Consider the following 22,682-nt stretch of genomic DNA (forward strand, 5'->3'; position numbering starts at 1 on the left):
CGAGCAGACAGAGACTGATGGTACGAGCTGGATGTGGTGAGGGGGAGCAGGGGACTCTGCTCTGGACAGGTTACAAATAGGGCTGAGAGAGTGAGGAGCTCAACCTGAATAAATGCTGATCTTCTATTGAGCCTCTCTCATCCACTAACTGTCATTGTAGCCCAGCTGCGGTAGCATTAAAGAGACTCAATCAGTGCTAGAGAGAGTAGGAGGGGAGAATGCGAGCGGGCCTCAGACAAAGACTTGGGGAACACCACACAAATAACACAAACTACAATCGCTACAACCTTTGCTAATGCACACCATAATCTATTAGCAACTAGCAGATTTGAAGCAAAAGAGAGCTTATCTGAGAGATAGTAAGGTTAAAAAAAGGTAAATGAAATTGGTCAGTGCAGTGCATCGTTTCCTGTTCTTTTGCTGCCAACCTCAATGTCTCTTTTCCCCACAATCAGTGTCAGCAAGGAGCAGCTTGCAAGAAACACTGATCTAACGTATTGGCAGAGCCCGGTTCCTAACTCCTTTATCTCTTCAGGAGATGGAATTCAATATACAAAAATCCCATCATGCAACTGCAGCATGCTTGCACTGGAGAGAAGGGCAGGGTTGCCAGGTAATTGGCTGGCGGTGGATGAACACAAGGTATGAGATTACCCGTGGAGGAGTGGAGAGGATGGGGAGGGCGAAAGGAGGGGTGCCTTGACAACCCCTCTAGCACAACCACAACCCCCAACACCCCCAACCCGAACACCACTACCATCATTGACGGCCCCTCCCTCTCTATGTAACATACAGCCCCCGCTGGACCCTGAATGTGTCTGAGGCTCCTACTCAGCTTCAGTAGTGATGTGTGTCACACCGCAACCACCGCAAGAAATGGGGAGCAAGAAAATGCCTGCATTATGCTTCTTTCCTAAATTTAGTCTATTTTTGTATAGCTAACATGCACTCATTGGGAAAAATCTATCACATACATTATATTAATTTTAAATCTCCCCAGATTAGTCATAATAGGAATCTGAAAAAGATCAAAGAGTACAACACTGAAACGTAAATGTGGTCGAAATGGTAGCAACCGAAGAGGCGTGGCACACGGGAGCCCTGTTGGTACACCATTTGCCTCTTTCTACCCGGATAAATGAAGCAGAGATAAGAAAAACAGAGACGAATTGCCAGTTTGATAGACAGACAGATAGACGAAAGAAAGAAAGAAAGAAAGAAAGAAAGAAAGGGAAAGGGAAAGGGAAAAAAAACGAATTTCTCTGATTTATTTATGATGCAATGAAGGCATGTTGAACGCATCAGAAAAGACAGCAGTGGTCAGACTGTCAAAGAAGATGAAGTGTCTTCATAGTTGAGCGGGCGAGTGAAAGAGAGAGAGAAGAGCAGAGCCTGAGGTTGTGTTGTGGCAGGGTGTTAACCATCGCGCTTGCACACACACCCAAACTACAGACCACCAGAACCACCATCAGCTGTCTCATCAAAACATACTCTCAATCTAACACATGGGCCCAGAGAATAGCACTAGAGTAAGAGATACAATAGATATGTGCTGAAAAAATCTGGAAATTGGTTTGATGGATACCAACCACCACTGACAATGATAGAGCTGTTTCATTTTAAACTACAGCGTGATTACATAAAATGGTCAGGACTTAAGACATCGGTTGTTTGTTTGGTTTTTGTTGTTGTTTTTTGTTTGTTTGTTTGCTTGTTTGTTTTTTTATTTTATTTTATTTATTTATTTTTTTGGGGGGGGGCTTTTTTAATATATATGTACATATGGGGTATATGAAGATGAAATCCTTTCCTGCAAAAACAAAATTTGAACTGTTCCTCAGAAGGGGCTGAAAACAGCTGAAATAGTGCAGACATTCAAATACATAATTTTTATTTTAGGATGGTTTTTAAAGGTGTAAACCTGGAGTTGAGATTTAGGATGTGTTGCCATTCAGAAAGTCAAAATGTCTTCTGATTCTGTGATTGCAATTTCTCTGAATTTCTCTGATTCTTGCATTGTCAGAAAAAAAGTGCAACCATTGTCCTTTTAAGGGTACAACAGATTGTCAGTGGGGCAGCTGAAATAAAATAAAATACATAAAAAAATGATTTTTATTTCAGCAAACTAACTAATTAAAATAAAACAAGAACTTAAAAATGACTTATTAAAAAAAAAATACTAAAATTTAATTTATAATTCAAATGAATTCCAGATATTAACAAAATATTGTTGTCAACATGACTCAGTTTAATGTGTGGTGTTCAGTTGTCAGATTACTGCAGTTTTAATGATTTTAATTCAGTAATTCAACGTGTGGCAGTGTGGTCACACGTTAAAATGAAAAGAAAGAAAAAAGGCGACACAGAGACAGCAGCTGATATTGCTTCCAGTCAAACACATTACCAATGGAATCATTATAACATACTGCACATGTAGACAGATGTAGTTGGTCATTCCATGAATGTATTTTGCGTACTGTGCACTGCATTCATCCTATACGCTGCAGAAATAGTATGACCATACATTATTCTGAACATAGCCAAAGTGTATGTATGGAGAGCTGAGCAGGTTAATGTTAAAGACAACATCGCCCTCTGCAGGTGGAGGACAGAATCCTGGACTGACTGCTAGAACATACAACCACAAAGAAGCCACCTGCAGTCACATCTTCCTCTCTTAGGAATTTCTATGTATACTAAATCGCTAGAAAGACAAGGTACTGAATGGACAAGAGCGAGAGGAGAGAAAAAATTTAAAGATGCAGAGATTCAAATTTAAGAAGTATTACTTGAGATGCCATGTAAGTGTGACCTTCTCCCAGCTCGCCACTAAACAACAGCAAACTGTAAGTACTGAGATGCTTTCTGAGTTTGCAGTAGTTTCACAAAGCTAAGATACAACCATGTGAAACCTAAAAACCTCCAAAGTAAGCAAGCAAAAGCAAAAAGGCTAAGGCTGTCTAATTCAACCCTAATTCCGTCCATTTTACCTCATCATTACTGGACCAGAGCAATTTCCAGGCTGAAATCACCTTTGACGAAGCACTCATTTTTACTTAACCACTGCTCTATCCTCTCTGCGTTGCTCATCCCAAGATTTATTAACAGTTTTCAAGCTGGCATGTATTTGAAAAATCCCAGTGATTTCATATAATTTAATGGGCTACAGATGGGCCAGATTCAAACTGCTCGGTCAGAAAATACAGCCCAAAATTGCTGTGCTTTCTAATATTGCTGGCACTCCAGGCAGATGGGAATAAACCGGAATGGAGCACAAATGTACTTTTCATATTTGCAGGTCTGCTGTGAATCTCCACCTCTAAGGTGATAAAAATTGGGCATCTGCAGCATGGATTCAAATAAGTCGGAAAAGCACAGCACACATCCATCATAATGCAGAGGGGGCAGGGAGTGAATGAGAGCAAAAGAGAACCTTCCGTCGCTAAAACCAAATAGCTGTTGGTGCGACTCTGGACAGTTTTTTTGTAAAATTGCTCTAATGTTCATTAAAATATAAGCACGCAATCATTCACATCATCTACTGTATGAGACATACTGTAGTTTCCAGCTGCAAGAATTATGACAGACCACACGTCTCAACATTAATAATCATCCTCAAGCTCTTCAAGCAACTGTTCCTTATCTCCCATCACACAATATGGCTTCCTCCCCATACAGCAGGCCACTGACCCACAAAGACACAGGGAGGTTGGATTTGAAAGATCTCCTCCATCCCCTGCTCCTCTGTTTCATGTGTCGCTTTACAAAAAATTCCAGAAATCAGCCTGACTAGATTGGGTCTGAAGCAAGCCCTTTGATACCGCTGTGTGTCCTTTCATCTCTGTGAACGGTTCCCTTCACTTTAGTTTACCAGAACAACACTTTACACACTAGGGAGAATACCCTTGAAACTTGACAACCAAGCTGCCTTTCTTCTGAGCAGGCACAGGGAATATTGGAGGCTTCTTTTCAAGTTATGTTCCTCCCCAGCAAGTTTTAGAGATGCAACAGTGAGATGCAGGAACGTCATGCATTAGTTTGCTGGTACTCATTTTTTTTTTTTTTTTTTTTTTTAGCATGCAAAGAGACTTGGGTTCAATTATACATTGGACTGAGACAGTGCAACTTATCTGAACTGATCAATTGTAGACGTGTGAATGGATAAATCCTGCCACTGCATTTAAGAAAAATGTACACATTTACTGGTCTTTTTAATTTCTGCATTAAAAAAGTCATTTGCATCTTTTGACTGTCGTGATTTTATTTTAAAACATCTGATATTATAAAGAAAAGCTTATACTGCGTAGGAGGTGCAGTGTAAACACAAAACACCATCATGATAACATAAATGACACTAAAATAATGCAATAAGCATTAATTTAACATCATAAGATGTAAAGCTGTATGTGCATAACTGATGAGAAAAAAAAAACTAAAGAAGAAACCATCAAATGTGAACTGTCACACAGAGGATTCTAGGAAAGTCAGTTTATGTTTTCTTGAGCAATAAATTATAAGATTTCCTGTTCTTTTTCACTTCCAAAAACTGTACATTTAACAGTATTTTATTGTAATATTACATGAAATGTCTTATTAGATTTATTACGGGTTTTTACTGTATATAAGGGAACTTACCATTAAGCAGCTAACAGGTTATTACTGCAGTACTTTTACCATTACAATCTTTTGTCTTCTTTTGGATCATATTTATATAAAGGGTCTTTTCAAAATCAGAGTCATGTGCTCTATTGAAAAAGCAGAAAAAATCAGGAACTGATATCATAGAAAGATCTCTTTCAATACTTGCATGACTGTGTGTCAAGGTCAATAAGTCTATTGATAGTTTTATAAGTTAGGTAATTATATTATAGAATGATTTATTTAATTACTTGGGTGAATTTTCATTTGATGCAACTTGATGCAATATGATATCATTGTTTAATAACTTAAATAATATTTGTTTGATGCAACTTGATGCAACATGATATTTGTTTAATAAATAAATAAATAAATAAATAACCTTTTTAGGTCATTGTCCCAGCCTCATTCAAAATCTGATTTGTTATGATATGGTAAAATTCCAAAGATTTTTCCTAGTTTTTATCTCTTTTTTTCTCTGAGAGAGAGAAATGAGAATTCACACACTCAAAAGTAGGTTTGATAGATTCACACTCGAGGACTTCACAGGGGCTGAAAGGAGCTTTCTCATCTCCAGCTCTCCATGCATTTAAATCATTTCTAACCAGTTATCTGAAAGTTCATCTATCGATCACTATCGTCAGATATTACCATTCAGCTCAGAAAATATGAATTTGATAGGATCTTCTTTGCTTACGTTGGCTCTTTCTTTCCTCTCAAGATTTATCCCGAGATTGACCTGGTGCTTTCTGCGCTTGTGTTATTGAACACCTGGCAGCTGAGCCCTTTGAGTCGACTGATGCCTTTAGCAAGACCGCTCAGACTCCAGGGTTATTTCAGCAGGATTTCCTTTTAGTAAGACTCTAACAGTCCAAATACGCATTATAAATCAAAATGCAGCCAAATAAACTAACAAAAGTTACAGGATCGCATGGCATCAAAGGGGGGTTAAACCTGACGTTATACCAAACCTGACCGAAAGCCAGGCCTTTGTGTGCAGTACCTGTTCTTCACATCTCAGGGCACCTCTCAGCTTTTTCATGGGATTACATGGAGAACTTTGAAACCCCAAAACCCAACTGGCCCAATCACCACACCACCGCTCATCCATTCACACTGGAGATCAGGGAATGAGCTTCCTTTTAGCAAGACTGTTGTGTGCGACACCAAACCTGAGCTTCAAATAAGCCACATCACATGCAGCAAATGACATGCTGAAATATACAAAACCAAATTTCAGACAGTGGTAGAAAAATGGTGCCTGGTGACACTTATGAGCGAACAACCCCAGTTCAACTCAGGACATCTGCAACATTTTCAGATTTCATCTATAGAAAAAAAAATCATGCTCACCAAGGCTGAATTTATTTCATTAAAAAGTAAAACAGTGACATAGTAATATTGTGAAATACTATTAGAATTTAAAATAACTACTATCTTACTTACTTACTTTTAAATGTAATTTTTTCCTGTGATGTCAAAGCTGCATTTTGAGCATCATTACTCCAGTCTTCATGTCACACAATCTTTTAGAAAGCGTTATTATATGATGATTTGGCGCTCAAAATGAGAAGAAAAAAAATTATTTTTTTTATTTATGATTGATGAAGTTGTTTTTGTTGATTTATTTTGTTTATTCTTTCATAAAATGAAAGTTAATTGAACATCATTTATTTAACAGATATAACTACAAATCTTTTGTAAAATCTTTACTGTCACTTTTAATCAACTTAATGCATCCTTGCTAAATAAAATTAGTAATTTCCTTGAAAAAATAGATTTGAATTAAAAATAAATTTGTGTAAATTTTTTTGAATTTAATGTATATTTTGTAATTATGATTAGTATTTTATAAAAATTTAATAATAGATGATAATAGATAATATATATTAGATAACAGATAAATAGATAAATATATATATATATGTGTATATATATAGGGAAAATAGAAGAAAAATAAGCTTTTCACTAGTGGTCTCAGACTTTCAGACATCACTAAAAGCATATTTGATGTTATTTCTATGGATATATTTATAGTTTTAAAAATATTGGAGAATAAAAGATTACATGACAGAGGGAGAATAAATATTAATGCTGTTTGTGTTCTCTAAGGTCAGGGATCCAAAAGGCCAGCCCTGATTGCATGGGTCCATATACAGATCCACACCGACAGACAGGATCCATCTTTACCGCTCCAACGACTGTTGACTCTTTTTTAAAATGAAAAAATAAGTCTGAAATAGAAAGCGGCAGCATGTGAATGACCAAAGCCAGAGCAGAGCCAAATGTCAGCAGAGCTACACAGAGTCTCCAGCAGCCCAGAAAGAGCAAACACATGAGTGGGCAGGACCCTGCATGAGAGGGCGGCAATTCTACCTTCAAGGTGGGATGAATAATGAATGGGCTTTCGATGGACACAGAGAGAGACCATCAATATTTCACATTTCTCCTCCTCTAATTTCACTCTCAGACTGCTGCTTGCTGTCCCAACACAAATCCAGAACTGTTGCTGCTGAGATATAAGGGCAATGTGAACACAAACCACCAGCATGGGACACGCTGTGATACCGACACTAATTTATGCTGAAATAACATGCAAGACATTCTTGTTGTTATTCTGTTTTATATACAGTACATATGGCTTGAGTTGAGATTCAGTGAAAAAGTACAAAAAGAATGAAATCACTAATGAAAAATAAGTGTTTCATTGTATTAAAGGTGTACTTTAAATCTTAAAAGTAGATATAATAAAGTGTACTTGCAGATAATATAATATAAATGAATGAAATTAAAGACCACTTAAGGGCACTTAAAGAGAAACACTTTAACTGTTTTTTGACACACTTAAGTTCAATTTTAAAAAGTATACTTTCTAATGTCAAATTAAAAGTTTTACTTTAAAGTCTCTTTTAAATCGTTGTTTCAATCATATTTTGTCATGAGAGTACTTTGGGAATTATTTTGATGTGTTGATTAACATTCTAAAGCACATTTAAAGTATTTGATTATAATTTTAACTGTAGTATGTATTTCAAGATTACATTTAAAGTTAAAACATTTTAAATTTACTAAATTACTTAATAGTTAATAACTAATGGTAATAAATGGTAATTACTTCATAATTACAAATAAATGGAAATATATTACATACAGGCTTCAATAGAAATGACAGTAAAGAATATTTTTGTTTACCATAAATGCTTGTCAGTACATTCAGCAGAACAATTAAAGATGTACTTAAATTTAAAATATATATATATTTTTTTTTTTTCAATTCAGTTCAAGTTTATTTGTATGGTGCTTTTCACGATACAAATCGTTGCAAAGCATCTTTACAGAAAATTTAGCTTCTACAATATATTTAGTAGTTTTTAATTGCCTGTTCATAGATTTCAATATGACATGATAATCAAAATTCTTTCATGAGTCAGTAAAGATATGGTTCAAATTATTTAACATTAGTTAATGTATTTGATATAACGAATTAACAGTGAACTAAATATTTAACCAAATTTATTAATCTAGTTTAATTTATAAACACACTATAGTGCATTGTTAATTTAGCTTTGTTCATAACATTACTGTCAATTCAGACAACTATGTCAATAATATATTTATATTTAAAAATATTAACGCTGTCTAAATTATTAAATGCTGGCCTATAATAAGTAGTGCAATAATTATTGCTTTTTATTAGTACTGCATTAACTAATGTTAATGAAGTGAATCTTAATTGTCAACAATTTTTCTCATTTATTTCTGTTTTTCTCATGCCAATTTTTTATCATAAAACTTAAATGAAAAATAATCAAGAACTCCATTTAGTCACCCAAGCTATATGAAAGCACAACCTTGGGTCAGGTAAGAAATAAAGCAAGCACTTGGAAGAGAGTTTGGAAAGATGTCAAATTAGAAGTCACATAATTTATTTGAAGGTAATACACTTCCCAGCACAGGCAAAACACTCAGCTTGCATTTAGGAGTGTGTCAGTATCAGCATAATCGAATGTAACTTCATTTCTTCACTTTCTCCCCCATGAACTCATGTCCTTGCTAATGACCGCATTAGATATTCTTATGCCGTGCTTTGTGTGTAAATCCAATTGTCATTCCCATTTCATATAGTGTCACTGTCCTGATTAGCCTGCAGACCCCGAGACAACAATGGGAAGTGCCATGCTCACTGAACCTGCCACCATCACGCACACACACTCGTCTGATCTCATCACACTCCAGCCTGTCTGAGCTGGGCTGGCGGCCACCTCAATTCTACTGATGCTAGAGCCCTTTTCGCACAGACTGAACTACTGAAGTCTCTGTGAGAGAGGAGAACAAAGAGGGCAGAGAAAGGGTAGATGAGGCAGAAAGATGTAGAGTGACATGCTAAAAACATAAGGGTCAAAATCTCAGCCAACAAGCTGCTCAGCAGAATTCCCCAGACATTCATTAACCGCTAATCATGCTGTTACACACTGTCGCAACGCTCTGAAGGTTAACAAATCAATATTCCTCAAGACTGGCATTCATTAAAGGGACAGCACACCAAAAAGTCATTCACTTACAGTTCCAAACACAAAGTTTTTGGCCCATTCCTTATGCAAAGGTAACTGTACAACTTAAAAAAAAAAAAAAAAAAAAAAAAAAAAAAAAAAACAGAACATGCAAAAGAGGACTACTTTTATGGGGCTTTTTTAGTTCTTTTTGTGTCATCAAAGAGCATTGTTCTTTTTTGTTTGTTTTTGTGTTTTATGTTTTTTGTAGTGTTATCTCAACGGAAATATTTAACTTCTTATTCATTCTTTCATTCATTCTTTCTTTCACTTTTTTAAACAAATTTATATTTTTATTCAGCAAGGATGTGGTAAATTGATTAAAAGTGTAAGTGGATTCCTATCTTTTTGATTATTTTTATATTTTTTCAAATTCCATCTATTTATTCTCAAAATATTGAGCAGCACAACTGTTTTCAAAAACGCTGAAAATTCCTGGAAAATTTTTGGTTTGCACAAAAATATTGAGCAGCACAACTGTTTTTAACATTTTTATGATGAATAATTAAAATTTGGTTTATTATGAATAAATAAAAATGTAAAATACAGAAAATAGTTGTTTCAAATAGTAATAATATTTCACAATATTAACTGTTTTTACTGTATTTTTGATCGAATAAATGCATCCGCAGTTGTACCGTGGAATTGGGCTACTTTTTTACTGTTGACGCTGATTGTTTTTAGGTCACAGGTTAATTTTGACGGAGGGGTAAACAACGGGGGAAATATATACAGTCTATTTCAGTCTCCAAACTCTGTCCTGGAGGACCAGTGTCCTGCAGACTTTAGCTCCAACCCTAGTTAAACACACCTGAACCAGCTAATCAAGGTCTTACTAGGCATACTAGAAACTTCCAGGAACTTCCCTGATCTATTTGGTTGGCATACAGATACTTAGAGACTGCAAACTATGCTTTTGCCAGATATTATAGCTTTTTACAACATGGTCATGTCTAATATTCTCTTCACATATGATTAGCACCCAGATTCTGCTGTTGTAATGCTCGTCTAACAGTTTTATTTTCTGCAATTCCCAGATTCTGCTGTTGTAATGCTCGTCTAACATTTTTTTTAATAACTCTCAAGTGGAACCAGTCACCCGGCAGAGGAAATGCTGACACTGTGCCCAGGCCACACACCAAACACGGCACATCGCACTGCACCACAGAATAAGAGAAGCATGGCTCGTCCGATCAAATTATGCCACAAGCTGATGATGCTAATTAGTCAGGGCAAATTTGTATTAGTGGATTATGTAATCAGCTGGAAGCGGAGCGGAGCATGAGACGGGTGGGGGAACTGAGTAAGTGAGCGTGGCACCAGCTATAGTCACAGATTTAGTGGAACACTGCCCTGCCACTTCATGCCAATGTGGGCATGAGCAATCAAGCAGAGAAGCTAGCAATCCCAATTAAACAAGAGTGGGTAATTTCGTCAGAGGAGGGCCTGGTGGCATGAGGGACCCTGTTACATGTCCTCAGGCAGCCTTGCGTCTCTGCCTATTTTAATACTTATTAAATGACGAGCCTATACTCGCTAATGTACTCAGACAGACACACTCATAATAGATGGATGATCAAATAGGGGAGATTGAGATTGAAGAGGGTGGTGGAGAAATTGAGGGCATAAGGGATGGCGGCACAACTAAAGTAGAAAAGTTGTTCACCTTTTCATACAAGATTTGAACACTAAAATATACATAAATGGAGTTCATTTAAAAGCAATAACAAAGTGTTTTTGTATTGATGCAATGCTATAACAGTAAGGATATCACAACCAACAAGTTCCAGAACTGAAAAAAAAACAGAAACAAAGAAAGGTGTGAACTAACCTAATTCAAAAACCTACAAATTTATGTTTTAAAGGTAAAGAAAGCAGCCTCCTGTCTCAAATTCTCCTTCGTTGTCTCTCAAAAACCAAACCAAAACATGGAAATATTATAGGAATATTTTACCCTAAAATTAATGTTAGGCCATCATTTGCATACCTTCATCTTCTTCCAAACCAGATTTTCTTTCTTCCATAGAGAAATGTTAGCCAGGATCTTCACGGTGCTCTTTTCCACATAATGAAAGTGATAAGAGGCTGTCAAAATCTGAAAAGGACAATAAAGGACCATAAATGTGGTCCATCTTACACATGCACTAATTTTTCTGAAGCTATACCAAAAATTACGTTGTTGTTTGTTTGTTTTTTCTCACTGAAAACTCACTGAGCCTGAGAACCAATGTTCTTGTCATCAAACCTGTCAGGATCATAATACACCTGCAAATTAGATTTAATGATCATAAACCCTTGTGCTGCGCTAAAAATCCTTTACATAATCCAGTGTTCCCAGTCAAATATGACCAGCCTTTTAAAAATTGCTTGTAATCACTCGATATTCTATATTATGTCCCGATTCTTGCATTCAGTCTTTTTGTCAATTTGTTTCTTTCAATTAACACAGGTTTTTGTATTTCAATCGTTTTTAATATTTCTTTTAATCACTCGATAAAAAGCATGATTTGTGTTGTAACAATGTTCACTCAAAAACGGAGGTGCATAAGCTCAGATCAGTGAGGCCTACAGTCAATCAGTTCCAACAAGACATACAAAACCTGAGCTAATTTATTGATGTTAAGTTGATAAAGGAGATGCATAAGAAACCTGAGCTAATTTAAAGAAAAGAAGTTGATAAAAAAGACTGAATCCAATATTTGGATCATTGCAAAAGAAAGACAGGAAAGAAAGAAAGAAAGGGAAAGAACACAGAAAAGAGAAGAATGAAAAAACAATGCAAAGAAAGAAAGAAAGAAAGAAAGAAAGAAAGAAAGAAAGAAAGAAAGAAAGAAAGAAAGAAAAAGAAAGAAAGGAAATCCTTTTTGGGTCAAAATGAGCATGAGGAAGCATGAAAGCTGAAAACATTATAAACATTACAAACATGTATTTTTGGTTCCCTCACTTCACAACAAATACTTTAAATTTATCAGTATTCTGACCAAAATGGGAATGAAAAATAAAAGCATTGAACAAACAAATGCACTATTTATTAAAATCGAAACCAAAATGGTGTGTGCATGCAAATAAACTTGGGCTGACGTACTTCTCTTGTTAGGCCCAAATTCACATGTGTAATCTTTTTGTGTGTTTGCCACTTATTGCAATGTATATACTGCCTTGAAAAATCACAGCTCGTTTCATATGATTAAAAAAAAAAAAAAGGCTTTACTCCAGGCTATACTATATTCTAGAAAATGTGGTAGTTATAGGTTGTCAAGCTCCAAAATGCCAAAAAGCATCATTGTAGCATCCATAAATTAGAACATATGACTCAGGCACTATATTTCAAACCTTCTGAAGCCATACAACAGGAAAATACGGAAATGTTTAATTTTATTTTATGGTATTTTACATGATTCTCATCAATGCAGTTCTGGCATAGTGTAATTTATTTTTCAAACCTCTATTTTTCTTTCTTGCTGAGCAAAACTTGGACAGACATTTCGTCCACTTGAGCAAAAACATTCTTTATACCAGACCTGCAGTACATACACAAAAGAGTGTGTAACTTTTAACTTTAATGTGCTATTTATATTTGATTTGACCCTTGATGTAACTAAATAATGCAAATTTTAGGTTACCTGAGAAAACTTTTTACAGTGCTGTTACCAAGAAATTTTATAAAAAAATAACAAAACAAAAAATTTAAAAAAAAAAAATTACACATCAGAATAAAATATTTGTAATGATATAATATAATGTAATATAATATAATATAATATAATATAATATAATATAATATAATATAATATATTATAATACAATATGAAAAAAATGAAGCATATATTGCTCATGAATTCCCTTTTTGAGATCAACTAACATTTCGAAGAGGGTTTTATTGTGCAAATATTCAAACAAGTAAAGCATAGCAACTATAATATATTTATTTATAATATAATATAATATAATATAATATAAAAACAAACTGAAGCATTTCAACTGATAGAATAGAATAGAATAGAATAGAATAGAATAGAATAGAAAACTGAAGCATTTAAACTGAGAGCTGTAAGCTAAATATTTTCAAAAAAGATGAACATGTAAATTTTTATATAGTTATCTAAGCAGAGTTTAGAGTAGTAGAGTTTGTACACTACTACACTTGTGTGTGACTGTAAATGTCTCAGAGTTTTGTTACCGTTCTGTGCCAATCATCTGCTATTTCCACCACTTAATCAAGCCACTCTTCTTTAAGATATGAAGATTTTTTATTTCACATGTCATTGCAGTTGCATTGGCTCTCGTGTGAGCTATTTTGTCCGCAACCCTTAAAGTATTTGATTTCTACAGCGACTCATTTGGCGAGCATGATTCTCTTTCTATGAAACCTGAAAACTGCATTCACCGACTCTAACTCTATAGTGACGCCAGCTCTATAGCAGTTTGCCCGAGCATTGCAATTATTTCACATTTACTAGAATTCAATCAAATGGCTTTCTCAACTCATTTTTGCATCTGTCCTGTGTGCTGCATATTATAAGCACAGCTTAGAATGAACATTGCCTATGACCAGTGGTGTACAGGATACCTCCGCAGCCCCCACGGTGCATGGGGGCCCCACCTCTTTGGAGGGCCCGTCTTAGGACATTCTAAAAGGCATTCACGAAGCACATAGAACATGCTTTTGATTTGAGAAACGCAAGACGAGGCAGTGGAATTAAAAAAAAAAAAAAACTCTTTTGACTTTTTTAGAAAATGGCGTGTCATTCTCGAGAAACTGCGAAAGACATGAGTTGCGAGTGTGAAGGCAGTGCAATGGAGTGGAAAAGCATGTGAAAAACTCTTAACGTGGCTTAATAATGTTCTAAAACAGCAACCAGGGAAAATCTATTTTCACACACATTTCACTTGTCATAAACACTATGGGCCCTATCATACACCCTGTGCAATGCGGCGCAAGGTGGACGCAAGTGTTTTTGATAGTTTCAGCCCAACGCAGTTCTCATTTTCCCATCCTGCGCCGCATTGTTTAAATAGCAAATGCATTTGCACCCATTTGTGCGCCCATGGGCATGCTGGTCTAAAAAAGAGGTGTATTCAGGTGCATTGTTGGCTCTTTGCTATTTTGAGGAACTGAAAATAGACTGCGCCACAGACCAACTCAAACCTGGTCTAAAGTCTAAAGTCAATGGTGCAATATTTAAATTTTTTTATTTTTAATTAAATAGCGCGTTAGTAGAAAATGTGCCTCTGGGCGGGTCCACAACAGGCATTTACTTTGCTTATTACACACAGGGACAAGCAGCAGCACACAAACATGCCAAATATTAAAAATTAAAAGATTACAGTGTAAAAGAATATTATTGTGTAGGCAACATAAATATAAAAATGTTATACATGTCATTATGGATAGTCAATGCGTGTATCAGATTTAGACTACATATTTGCTCGCGCATGTGCAGATCCATTTGCTCTAAGTCTCTGTGCCTTAAAATTCCACAATTTAAACAGCGAATCCGCCATTGCGCGAGCGCAACTAGCTCTTAAAGGAAATGGGAGATGAGACTCTGATTTGTTTATTGCACGTTATGCCCAAAAGCGCACCCATTACTCATTAAAAGAATAGGGACAACCCTTTTAGACCACCAACCGTTTTACTAGCAAAAGTGGATTTGGAAATGCCCTAAGTGCACTTACGCTGTGTGCTTTAGACCATGCGCTTAGATCGTTAAAATAGGGCCCAATACTTCTAAGACAACCACACTGTCATCGAAGTGCATATTTTTTCGCTTAACTAAAAAAAAAGTAGTAACAATTGTATAGGCTATATTAAAAAGCTATTTACTTGCCCTTTGACTCCTAGGGTTAGGAGAGTTTGACTCCTAACCCTAAGGTTGTGGGTTCGAGTCTCGGGCCGGCAATACCACGACTGAGGTGCCCTTGAGCAAGGTACCGAACCCCCTACTGTTTCCTGGGTGCCGCAGCATAAATGGCTGCCCACTGCTCCGGTTGTGTGTTCACGGTGTGTGTGTGTTCACTGCTGTGTGTGTGCACTTTGGATGGGTTAAATGCAGATCACAAATTCTGAGTATGGGTCACCATACTTGGCTGTATGTCACGTCACTTTCATCACTTCACTTTCACTTGTTCTTACCCTTAAATTATAGTTTTAATGGTGTAACCTTATATTTTTATAATGTTAATATACATTTTTAGATGTCACCACATAAAGCACATTTTTAGATTATCATTACGCTTCAAGGGGTCATATGATGCTGCTAAAAAGAACATTATTTTGTGTATTTGGTGTAATGAAATGTGTTTATGTGGTTAAAGGTTAAAAAACACATTATTTTCCACATACTGTACGTTATTGCTCCTCTATGCCCCACCTTCTGAAACGGGTCGATTTTTACAAGGCTCATCACTCTGAAAAGTGAGGTGTGCTGTGATTGGCCAGCTATACAGCACGTTGTGATTGGCCGAATGACTCAAGCGTGTGATGAAAATGTTACGCCTCTTAACATATTGTGATGCCTTGTCCGGCCGGAGCGACAAGACATAAACATAAAACACATTATAAACGTGATATAAACATGATTTCTAGTCGTGTCTTCTTTTGGAAGGCAAAAACAAAGTAGTTTTGCTTTCTCAATGAAACACAATCACACATCGTGGCCTTGAGTGAGCAGAGGCCGGAGGCCTAGAGTGAGCCATGGTCGGCTTGAGTGAGCAGAGACGGGCGGCTTGAGAACGGTGCGGCAGGCAGATTCTATGGAGGAGCATACCTTGGGCTTGCAGCATCCACATGTGACGACCCCGGGCTGGACTCCACTTCTCCATGGTGAAAGCCAATTCAGCGATCCACAGTGCAAAGTTGATGTATTTCCTCAGTGACCAGCACAGATCAGCCCCAGGCATGACAAAGTGGATATCGTCCTCTTTTGGAAGGCCAAACAAAGTAGTTTCGCTTTCACAGTGAAACACACAGCGTCTATACGACATGGCGGCGACGACAACAACAATACTACAATGAGAATAAAAGGTACGCCTTCTTTCTTTGCGTGAACATCTGGGCGGCGTTATGAAAATATTCCCACAAACTGACGTAGAGATGTGGGGGCGTGTTAGAACGAGCCATTACAGGGGGGCGTGAGCATGTTAACTTTTATAAAGAATATCTCTTTGGATTTGAGATTTTAGTCTTTGCAACTTCACAGATCTTCTTTATTCACCAAGAGCTTGTAACACTCCAAAGGGAAAGGAAAATTTGAAATCGCATCATATGACCCCTTTAATGTGGCTTATGCATTAATACTTTCAAAGACCAAATTCATTTACCCTAATGATGCAAACTATACAGGCAAACAAATGAACCTAATATAAATATTAGCCTATAATTTCCGTTCTCAAAATTAAAAGTGATCAAGACATTTCTCCGGAGCACAATGTCACAAGAAAGACTATCCAGTTTAGCTCTCCTGAGTATTGAGAATGCCCATGCTCACAACATTGACATTAAAGATGCAGTGAAAGACTCCAAAATGTGAGGAAATCACAAAGGATTTAGTTTTTGTTTGCCAGTTGATCGTCAGGAGTTGTTATGCGAAGTTCTATAAATGTAAAGCAGTTCTTCAAATGTAGCATATATTGTAAAATGTAGAGTTATTCCTTTAATGTTTTTCTCCTAGTTCTTTTACTGTTCATTTTCTTACTACACAATGTGAATTTTGCTAGAAATTGTTTATTTTCTACAATTAGCGATGCTTGTATAGGCCAACTAAGACTTGTTCTACAGCTTACACCAGTTTTATTGAGCCTATATCGTTAAATAAAATAAGTAGAGCGGGGCCTATAAAAGATGTTTGTGTATTATTATAATTATTATTAGACTATTGAATGATCCTCCTGCTATTGCTAAAATAACAATCAAATTGGAGCAGGGGCACTTTGCCTCCACATTCAGACTGAATATACACTAAACAAAATTATAAACGCAACACTTTTGTTTTTGCCCCCATTTTTCATGAGCTGAATTCAAAGATCTAAGGCTTTTTCTTTGTACACAAAAGGCCTATTTCTCTCAAATTTTGTTCACAAATCTGTCTAAATCTGTGTTAGTGAGCACTTCTCCTTTGCCAAGATAATCCATCCACCTCAAAGGTGTGGCATATCAAGATGCTGATTAGACAGCAGGATTATTGCACAGGTGTGCCTTAGGCTGGCCACAATAAAAGGCCACTCTAAAATGTGCAGTTTTATCACACAGCACAATGCCATAGATGTCGCAAATTTTGAGGGAGCATGCAATTTGTCATGCTGGCTGCAGGAATGTCCACCAGAGCTGTTGCCCGTGAATTGAATGTTAATTTCTCTACCATAAGCTGTCTCTAAAGGCATTTCAGAGAATTTGACAGTACATCCAACTGGCCTCACAACCACAGACCACGTGTAACCACACCAGCCCAGGACCTTCACATCCAGCATCTTCACCTCCAAGATCATCTGAGACCAGCCACCCGGACAGCTGCTGCATCAAACGGTTTGCATAACAAAAGAATTTCTGCACATACTGTCAGAAACCGTCTCAGGGAAGCTCATCTGCATGCTCGTCGTCCTCATCGGGGTCTCGACCTGACTGGAGTTTGTCGTCGTAACCGACTTGAGTGGGCAAATTCTCACATTCGATGCCGTCTGGCACTTTGGAGAGGTGTTCTCTTCACGGATAAATCCCGGTTTTCACTGTACAGGGCAGATGGCAGAGAGCATGTATGGCATCGTGTGGATGAGTGGTTTGCTGATGTCAGTGTTGTGGATCGAGTGGCCCATGGTGGCGGTGGGGTTATGGTATGGGCAGGAGTATGTTATGGACCACGAACACAGGTGCATTTTATTGATGGCATTTTAAATGCACAGAGATACCGTGACGAGATCCTGAGGCCCATTGTTTTGTCATTCATCCACGACTATCACCTCATCTTGCAGCATGATAATGCACGGCCCCATGTTGCAAGGATCTGTACACAATTCCTGGAAGCTGAAAACATCCCAGTTCTTGCATGGCCAGCATACTCACCGGACATGTCGCCCATTGAGCATGTTTGGGATGCTCTGGATCGGCGTATACGACAGCGTGTTTCAGTTCCTGCCAATATCCAGCAATTTCGCACAGCCATTGAAGAGGAGTGGACCAACATTCCATAGGCCACAATCAACAACCTGATCAACTCTACACTGCGTTCCAAATTATTATACAAGGGATATATCAATAGGATTTCAGTACAATAAAGAGTCAGATTTTTGTTTGTGTTGTTATTGTGTGGTTTTTCACATCTTTTTAGATAACTGGTATCAATCTCAGACAGGTTTGTTCAATATTTTGCCAGTTCTTCTTAGGTAAATGGAAACCCTACTTAAAGAGGTTGCTCCAAATTATTAAGCAAGTCACAGTTCTCATGAAATATGGTGAGGAAGAAAGATCTTTCTGAATATGAAAAGTATGAAAATATGCAATGTCTTGCAAAAGGCAACAAAAAAACAAACAATATTTTACGAAAAGCAAATAGAAATCCTTGAACTGTCTCTTTACTGTACCAAAATCCTGTTGATATATCACTTGCATAATAATTTGGAACGCAGTGTATGCAAAGGAGATGTTTAGCACTGCATGAGGAAAAATGGGGTCAAAAACAAAAGTGTTGCGTTTATAATTTTGTTCAGTGTAGAGAGATTTTAGTCTGACTAAATAGCGATATCAAAATCACTACGAATATTTGTAATGTTATTCAATAGTAACACCAAATGCATCAATGCAATGATAATTTTCCACATTCATTACTGATAAATCAGTTATGTAAATGGGGAGACGGACTCAGTAGTATATTGCAGCAGGTGCACAATAAATTTTCATATGTGGCACGTCATCACTGCTGGTGGGAGGGGCCCTGTCGCCTTCTTTGCATGGGGGCCTCAGAGATGTGTGGTACATGTGCACTATATTCCTCAATTTCTGAAGCTAAAGGGCAAGGTTTCTATCTCTCAGAAAATATGGTTTATTTTTCTGTACTTGCATTGTATGGAAAAAGCAGCAGGTACATTATTCCAAAGGTTTTGTTTATGTACAGTATGGATAAACAAAATGAACATCACAGAAATTCCAGGCAAATAAAAAAAGAAACTCAAAGAAATAAAAATATGTTACAAAGGAAGGAGGGATTTGTGGAGTAAGCACCACACTGAGATATACACTACTTTTCCTCAGACCTCTTCATCAGTCCACAGGGGGCAGGAGATCTACATAGATGGGGGAGGAAGAAGAGCACAGAGCCCTCGCTCACCCATTCCCTCCCCCATCCCCTGCATCTCCATCTTTCTCTCTCTGACCCCGCAGCAGGCCGGAGCAACCTCTCACTGCGCAATTGCCCTCTTCTCATCTTTCTGAGGCCATTCCTGATTCTAATTGGTTCAGACCGGGCTTGTTTCTGTGTAATCCTTGCATGTTAATACTCCCACAGTAACATTCTCCCGCCTAATGGCTGCCCAGCGAGAGGCATTTTCAACCACATTACCTCTTATCGAGTTACGGAGCCCCACCGTTCCAAATAAGACAAATTTAATTGATCCAGTCTATAAAAATCCCACTCTGCTATGAAGGGTCTGGTTCTGGGGATTTCTTTATTTATTTATTCCCTCTTTTTTCCCCACTCAGGCTGAACTGCCTCTGCATGTGGCGTGGGGAAATTAGGTTTATTCAACTCCTTACAAAGAGGAGGGACAGGGGAGATGAAATTCAAAAGGCTTCAAAATTAGATCAATGGTCTCAACAATCAATCAACGGCCGGGATACTAAAGCCGCCTCACTCAGGAGGAGATGTGAAATGAACCTTTAAAACAGCAGGCGTTTTGCCCCATACCTCTGTGTGCCGTGCGGAGGCGAGCTACTAAACTGCAGTATGATTCAATGGTTAACAACATTCATCGCTCTCTCCGCTGTGCTGCCAAAATATACCTCGAACTAGAAGGCGAGCACACACATGCGTTCGGCAGAGGACGGAAGTGTGGTGCTAATACTGTATGCACTTTGTTCTGTGGTCTTGCGGCTCCAAAAATAAGCCAGACACGCAGGAGAGTTTGAAGAACACAAGTTTGCGGAGCAGTTGTGATGTGATGATGTGTGCATGGCCTTAATTTCACCCAATGCGTTTTTTTTAATCCTGTTACTGCACATTGGTATAATTGGGCTCAATGTAACATGGCAGGCTTATCAGAAATAAATACATTCGATTCACTGGGGATGAGGAGTCTCCGTTTCAAAACACTGGCTTTAAACTTTGCTGTAGAAGAAAGGAAAAATCTCTGGACTAGAATATCCTATTAATCCATGCATATCTGGAATACTTAATTCTAATGCTGATATGCATAGTTAGCTGCTGGTCCATGACACACCGTTCTAATTTCATACCAACCCAAGTTAAAATAGCTAACTTTTTAGTGAGTATAAAAGTTTTTACAGTCAACAATAAGCTCAGGAGTCTCCATTTAAAGCCACTAAACAAAAACACTGCTGGAAAGAACCTGAAAGTGGTGGGAGACAATAAGCTAAATGAGCAAATAGATTATATATATATATAAATATATATATATATATATATATATATATATATATAATTCTTCAGCAAAATGCTACAAAATCAAGTAAAATCTCCTTTATTGCATGGTGCATAGTGTGAGAGACAAAACATACAATGCAATGCAATACAATAGTGATTGAAATTGACAAATAAATGTTAAAAAGCGTAATGTATCATATTTGATAATGCAATTTTAACATGATTTTTCTAAAAATGATATATGGATAAACAAGCAAACCCAAGTTGCTTCAGTCCAGCTTCAGTCATGAAATATCTTGAAATATTACTAACAATATTTCATTTATTCTATAAAACCCTGAAGGGGGACATTTTTAAAATTATACTAAAAGGCCTTTTACTAAAGTATAAAAAGTATAAAACTATCAATCAGATGACAGAAGACATAGTAGATTACGTTTTAATCATGTTGATAGTTTAAAGGCCTTAGAAATGTATCAAATATGACACAGTAGGCTTTATATGGTAAATAACATATAAATTAATATTGTAATATTGTTACAATGTCCATCTTGTCTGTAAGCTTTCCACACTGTAATGGACTATTTTTCTTACAGCACTCTACAAGTTATAGATTATAAGATTATAAAATAGTTTTACTTTTATTCAACTCAAATCAACAGTTCATGTGCATTTATGTATTGGGCAAGTTGCTGTGTAATAAGCAAGATAATGTACATTCAGCCAGTCATTATCACAAAATAAAGCCCTTCAGAGTGATACAAGACCTGTTCACCCTGTCGGGTTTATTTTGCAATAATGATCAGCTGAATGCATATTATCCTTTACATATGCAATGCTTACCATGTGGAATATATGCCAATCCTAGAAGAGTATCTTATGCCGAGCATCTACTTTGCACAACTAAGAAAGTAACTCTGAGAGGGGGCAGAAAAGGCCACTGACCTCGTGTTTCATTGAGGAACTATTGGCACAGCAATCTGCCCATTCCTGCCCTCATGACTAAAACAGAGCTACATATCCCACGCGCCTGCCTTTCATCTGTTCATCAGACATTCAGAGGAGTGAGAACGAGAGGATGAGAGGGAAGGGGAGGAGACATGCATAACATGTAAAGAGAGACAGCCACTGGAAAGGGGTTTTGTAAGATCTTTTGCAGCTTCTGGTGTTTGGAGAGGCTGCTAAATTAAAATCCTGTCCATTAAATCCTGTGTAGGCGTTAAAAACCCCTTCTCCCTGACCTTTTGGATAAATTTCCATCAATCTCATTTTACGCACGATTAAGGTTTTAATGAGAGATGGGCAGTATTAATGCCGGGTTTAATCTAGACAACCTGTTCTTTAGTGCTGCTAGCAAGCCTAAACAGACCTGATAAAAAAACTAAAGCCTGGATTTTAACAAATGCATTTTTAGAGGTAAAGTAATATGTTTGCCTCTTAAAGGCAATTTTCCTATGATTTCTTTGCCAACCTAACAGTTAGGTCAGGGGCATAACCACCACAGACACAGAAATTTTCAGATGAATTTAACTTTGTGCACCTGTGGCTCAGTGGTAGAGCATTGTGTTAGCAGCATAAAAGGTTGTGGGATCAATTCCCACACATACTGGTAAATATATATATATATATATATATAGATATAGATATAGATATATCCTGAATGCACTGTAAGTCTCTTGGATAAAAAAAAAAAAAATGTCTGCTAAATGCATAAAATTTTTTTTTACCAGTTTAAGTGGGCGATCTGTATACACTCTCTGACAGAGCCTTACGTTTCTTACAGTCCTTACCTAAATCTTGAATAATCCTTCATTTAGGTGTTAGCACTTTTTGAAAAAAAAAATTGTATTTTAAAACAGCACAAAGAGCAATGTTTTACATTTTACCAGAATTAGTCCTACAC

The sequence above is a fragment of the Cyprinus carpio genome, chromosome A7 (genome assembly GCF_018340385.1).
Source record: "Cyprinus carpio isolate SPL01 chromosome A7, ASM1834038v1, whole genome shotgun sequence".
NCBI classification, from domain to species: domain Eukaryota; kingdom Metazoa; phylum Chordata; class Actinopteri; order Cypriniformes; family Cyprinidae; genus Cyprinus; species Cyprinus carpio.